The 6,209-nt window shown below is 39.3% G+C and overlaps 1 protein-coding gene across 1 annotated transcript in view; it reads right to left on the bottom strand.

Moving 5' to 3' along the window:
• Positions 1-5,269: 5,269 nt before the first annotated feature.
• zfhx4 (zinc finger homeobox 4) overlaps positions 5,270-6,209 on the bottom strand; it is a 79,709-nt gene continuing 78,769 nt past the window's right edge. The window contains exon 12 of the mRNA XM_039617398.1: positions 5,270-6,209. This exon is cut by the window's right edge and continues 3,429 nt beyond it. The gene's annotated coding sequence lies outside the window, so the exon portion shown is untranslated.

The raw sequence follows: 6,209 nt of genomic DNA, 5'->3' as shown, positions 1-6,209 counted from the left end.
ATTGCAATAATAAGGCAGGTGTACTCCTGCCCCCTCCATTTTCCTCACCTTCTTTCTTCCCTTTTGTACCTCAGAAATAAGGTATTGCAGCAGTAAACACTACAGGCAACAAGGCCAAAGGAAAGATATAGAGAAAAAAGATTAGATTGCCTTTTTTTTTCATATGTTAGTTTCTGCGAGGCTTTTGTTGACACCTGGCTAAATCCAGAGAAAATGCTGCTAATGTTTATTTTTTTACATTAAAGAATGCATTGCTACACGAATCGGGCCTTTTGTCGCCTCTTTCAATGTCCTCCTCCCCACTGATGCAGCCCTGCCAACTGTATAAATAGCATTTATATTTTCATTTGCAAAAATAAAAAACATAAAAAAATCCCACTGAATCCCACCCCCCTGTGGGTTAAACATAGCAAAGTTTTGCAGAATCAGTTTTTGAATAAGTCTAAAAAGTTGTATTACACCTGTTACCGAGAAAACAACAAGTTTTTGTTTTGGTGCATACCCCGAAATACAGCTAGCAATAAATAATAAGATTTCATGTTGAGTATTTGTGCACAGGGGACAATGGTTTCCTGATTTCTCAGGTGTAATGCTTCTGTGGATGAATCGCAGGTGTAGGAGATATTGTGTGGTGGATAGAACCCAGGTGCGGGAGTTATTTCCAGTCTGTGCAGTTAATCACCAACCTGACGCTGAAATATGGCTTGCATTTTAGCGGTTTTAAAATAGAGTTCCCCTGACTGCATGTACTTAGGTAGGGAAATACTAATAATAAGGGCAAGATAAAGTCAAGAGACTATGAGAATGTTTCATATGTGTGTGTGCTGCAAAATGTGCTCCATTTTATCAGCAAGTCTGGCCTCAAAGTGTGCAACATAATAAGGACTAAAAAAGAACCGATGCCGTCTGCCTGATAATAACTTGATAGTTTCAACTCCTATGCAGCAATCAGGGCTTTGATGTAAGGAGCTGATTAATAGCTAACCTCACAAATTCCTGTTAAAGGATTTGATGTGCAAATGCAGTCTTCTGAGTAAAAAGAACAAATGAGAGAGGACAAACAACAGAGGTTAACTTTCCCTTGTTTTTGAAGGCCCAAAACGCAACATAGGGACTTGGAAAATGGAAATTTACACATGCGGTATAGATTTGAATTCGACAGATGCTACATGAACATATTTATTCAATAAATGAACCGAAATTTGACGGGTTTATTGTAAAACACGCTCCCTCTGTCTTCATTTTGGTTATGATCTCTCGAAAAGTCAAAATGTCACAAAGGTTTACATCAGAAACAGACTGTCTAAATATCCGATTATAAGCTGTTTATCCTCATTAAATGATGACAACATAGCAACGCCAATGTGCAAGTGGCCTTAGATGTGGTGCTGGTCAATATCTATTGACAGACAAATCATTGTTGTTGTTCTTTCGTTTCATCATTGTCCAGGCCCAATGCATGAGGGGGCTAAACTGCGACTGAATGTGATTGGATTTTCAGTCTCCATCATTAAATTCCCATGCGGGGAATACTAATTCCAGTATTTAGTGCGGTGATGCTAGGGCTTGCTTTCATCTTAAACTGATTCCAGTCTAATTAGATTGGGCATGTGGGGGGTGGTGGATGTATCCGTCTGGACTAATCCCTGCCTCTCTGTCCCAAACATTGTATTATCCAGAGAAAATCCATTGGCTGCAGGCTATTCAAAGCCAGATCTGCCTCCACTGCAGCCTCTGTACTGTATCATCTGGAAAGCTGTGGCTAGAAGGGTGCACTGTGCAGTGAGGGTGGAACCTAATGGTCATGAGTGATGTATGGGTTTCAGAAAACGCCATTTAGAATTTACAGTAAACCTTTTATCGTGTATTCAGGGCAAGAGCGCTCACTGCTGTGGCCTCTTTAGCAAAGCTGTGTCTAAACTACTCTGAACTACTCTTCAATTCAGTGGGCCTCTTCATTCTGGGACAGTGCAGTTAGGTAGTCAGTTTGGGTGGCCCCTTTATGGTCACATCAAAATTCTGCTTTAAGGCTTTATGCTTTGTTTGGCCTATAAAAAGTAAACAATAACACACTTGTGTATACCCTCAGTACTGCAAACATACACACACATGTTACTGTGCACAGATTACCCTGTCATCCTGCCTGTGAATTACTGGCAGACTACAGTGAAAACACAATGTAAAGAGGTCCTTCTTCTAGGCGCTGAGAAGGCCAGAAAAATGAAAGGCCTTCAGCCATTGTTCTCCACAAAGGTCAAACGCAATTCAATCCCATAATATGGAAGCGGGGTGGGCTAAATCGGCAACCGCCTGCGCTTTAAGGGTGAGCAACAGGAAAGGGCCATTCAGCAGAACAGTTGCACCCTGTGAGCTGAGCACATTCGTCAAGGGCGAGGGGTGAAGTCAGAAGGGGGAGGGCAGGGAGGGTGGGGGAGAGAAACGCTGTTTTTCAGGCTTTTACATGTTGCGGCTCTTTCACTGCACACTGAAGTGTGTGAAGTGAAACAATGGAGGCCACAACTGATTCTGACTGAAAAGATCCCCATCTTCCCCCTTCATTTTTGCCGCCCTAGTGAAATTTCATTAGGTGGATTTAACAACTTGTGAATGTCGGCTTTCTCCGTGACCCTGACACTGATGGCCGACACGTCTCGCTGGCAGGGTGTGATATATTGTGTTGAGGTGTTCCTGAGGTGCAATTTTTAATATGACAGCTTCTGTTGACCTCACATCTAAAAAAAAACAAAGCATCCAGTCTGACACTGGTATCCATTTTACTTTTTAATATTATTCTAGAAAAGAATATATCCACCCATCCAGACATCAAAGCTAAAAAATGTTTCTCTTAGATTCTGTGCTCTAATTGCTAATGTTTCAAACTGAAGGGGATCAACCTGAAACCCCCAAGTAAAAATATTTTTGGCATTCTTTTGTGGCTGCACATCTTTTAATCGATCATCATGATTTATTGTTGTGGACTTGGACTGTAGGGGTTTGAGAACAGCACCTGACCAAATCCAGATTACCAGACACTTCCAGCATAATCCCCTACATCTGCTTAGAGTCAGATTATCACAAATAGCATAATGACAGGAAATATCCTTGATATGATTTCGGATTTTGGTCAGTGATTGGAATGATGATGATTCTTGCTGGGATGGTGACGCAACACATCAAGTCTTAAAATTCAGATGAACAGCCGTGTATCACACTGTGTCATTATTCATTTAACAAAAACTAAACCAAAATGCAGAAACAGCGTCTAAAAAATTAAGTGCACCCCCATGATTCAGTGGCTTGTAGAACTACGTTTAGCAGCAACAGCTTGAAGTAAGTGCTGTCTGTACGACTTTATCAGTCTCTTGCATTGTTGTGAAGGCATTTTGGTCCACTCTTCAGTTCACTGAGGTTTGCAGGAATTTATTTATACGCAGCTCTCTTAAGGTGCCGAAACAGCATTTCAATCAGGTTTACTTCAGGACTTTGACTGGACCATTTCAAAACTTTGATTCCTCTCTTTTCTAGCCATTCTGAAATGGCTGAAATAGCCATTTCAGCGATTGTAGATTTGCTGCTGCATGACCCAATTTCAGCCATGCTGTCAGAGATGGTCTCACATTTGACTCTAGAATACTTTGACAAGTTCATGGTCGACCCAGTGACAGACAGGTAACCAGGTGCCTGACAGTTGGTATGAGGTCTTTGTGCTGTGTTTGGTTTTCAGCAATAATCGTGCTGTGCATTATGGACAAACGTCTCCACTTTGGTCTCATCCATCCAGAGGAAATTGTTCAAGAAATCGTGTGGTTTGTTCAGAGACAACTTTGCAAACATAAGCATGCTGCCATGTTCTTTCTAGACAAAAGAGCCTTTCTCCTGGAAACCCTTCCAAACAAGCAATATTTGTTCAGTGTTTTCTCTAATTGTACTGTCATGAACTTGAAAATTCAACATGGTAAGTGAGCCCTGCAGAGTCTAAAATGTAGCTCTTGTGCTTTTTTTTGTGCGATTCTTTGAGCCTTGCAGTGGTTGACACTGTGGTGAAATTCCGGGGATATAAACTCCTGGAAAGATTGGCAAGTGTCTGAATGCTTTCCATCTGGGTCACTGTAGAATAGTGGACTTCGAAAATGGGCTTAAAACCCTTCCCAGGTTGATGTGCAGCCAAAATTTCTTCTCTAACATTACTGATGACATCTTTCTTCCTTGTATCTTAACACACATGTGAATGCTTCAGACCAAGAAACTACTAAAACTCTTTATACAGATGTTCACACTTGCTGATGATTCCATTCATTTGATTAAAAGTGCCCAGCTGCTAAATAACCTCTTAATTCCTATGGAAGCAGTAAGGGTATACTTAATTTTTAACACAATGCTGCTATATTTTGGCTTAGCTTTTGTTAAATGAATAATGCATAAATATATGCTATGTAATGCAAGTGCAGGTGAGGTTGCATTTACCAGATTTTAGAACCTGGTCATTAACTCTTCTTTTTATTATACCCTGATTCATTAAATCTTAGAAATTAAAGAGGCTGTACTTTCTTTCTCATTTGACTGTATTTTGCTAATAGTATGACATTGTAAGATGACATGACAATCCTAGGCATAGGCATACCTTAAAGTTTTGAGAAAGGTGTATTCTAATATATTATGAAACCTGGATTACAAACCTGTTACAAAATGTGTGGTCAATAAATTGTTTTGTTCTAAATTGCTACATGCATCTAGAACTGCCCTAGAAATTTTAGAGAAAATAATTTTTATTTAAAACTGTAACAATAATTGCTAAAAGACTCTTCCAATTTACCTTTCCAATCTTATAACAAATGATATTCAAAGCACCATGTCCATCCATCAGCTTCCTCTTATCCAGTTCAGGGTTGCAGGGTGGATGGAGCACATACCCAGCTGCTACGAGGCAAGAGATGGAGTACACCCTGGATAGGTCGCCATCCACTCACATCCACAGCTATAGACATTTTAGAATCACCAATTAACCTAGTCTGAATACCTGGAGAGCATGTGCAAACTCCACACAGATGGGGGATTCAAACCCAACACATCCTCTGTAATATAATCCAACTGAAAAGAAAAAGACACAAGTACAGTGATAAAGACTAAAGAAATTCTAGTCTGGCAACACGTGACGTTTTGTTTTTTGCATTTGATGTAACTGAATAAAATTAAAGAGACGACATTAACACAGCAAAACCACGAAAGCGTTCTTAGTGAAAATGAAATAACAATATTTGATGAGACCAAACTGGTTTGCAGATACAGTTTTTAATGTATCACAACAATGAGCAACAAACATACTTGATGAACTATTTCCAGAAGTTGTTCAAATACCATCTACAATAAACGTCATTTCAACTATGACAACAGGTCTGTGACAAAATAAAAAAAAGGTTTCAAAACCATGTTATTACCGTGATACGGTACAGTTGAGACCTCAAACAGTACAGTAACAAAAACTAATGCGACTACTCTCTATATATAAAACATCAATAACATTTTTGGTTTAGTTTATTTAAAGTTTTAGCCATAGGGGCTTCTTCTTATTAAAACCTCAGGGTGCATTTCCTATGTAACCCAGATGTTGAAGAGTACATATTGTGTAGGATATGATTGCGCCATGAAAATCCCTTTGACATCCAAAAGAACAATTCCAATTTCAACCTTTTGAAGGCTGTCCCCATAAACATGACACAATCCATCCATTTTTTTTAAAAAGTTCTTTTTTTTTTTTTTTCTTTTTTGGCTGCTGTGCAGTTGCAATATCTATGTACAGTTGTATTGTTGGACCATCCTTTTTGTTGGTTTGTTAGCTTTTACCAGTCCTTGGTGTGGAAAGCGTCCTGTCTGATGCTAGCATCTTAGCACATGATGCCAGCTGACAGTTCAGTCTTATAATGCTGAGCCACAGAGTGGGGAAAGGCAAAAAGCCAGAGTTGAGAAAGCCTTTGGAATCAGGACAGTCGCTCATGTTTGTACAATGGCAGAATTGCACCTTGGGAGGCCAGGATGTCTCTTATGAAACACAATCGAAAAGTGTCTTCAGGAATAAAGTAAATGTAAAATACTAAAAATCCAAATAATGACATTTAAAAAGCTCACACAGAAAATTAAAAACTGACATTTTGCTTTAAAACTTTGAAACAAAAAAAAACAAAAAACACCTTTACAATAATAAAACATAAGAG

The sequence above is a fragment of the Oreochromis aureus genome, linkage group 9 (genome assembly GCF_013358895.1).
Source record: "Oreochromis aureus strain Israel breed Guangdong linkage group 9, ZZ_aureus, whole genome shotgun sequence".
NCBI classification, from domain to species: Eukaryota; Metazoa; Chordata; class Actinopteri; order Cichliformes; family Cichlidae; genus Oreochromis; species Oreochromis aureus.
This window is presented reverse-complemented; position numbering and strand designations above follow the sequence as displayed.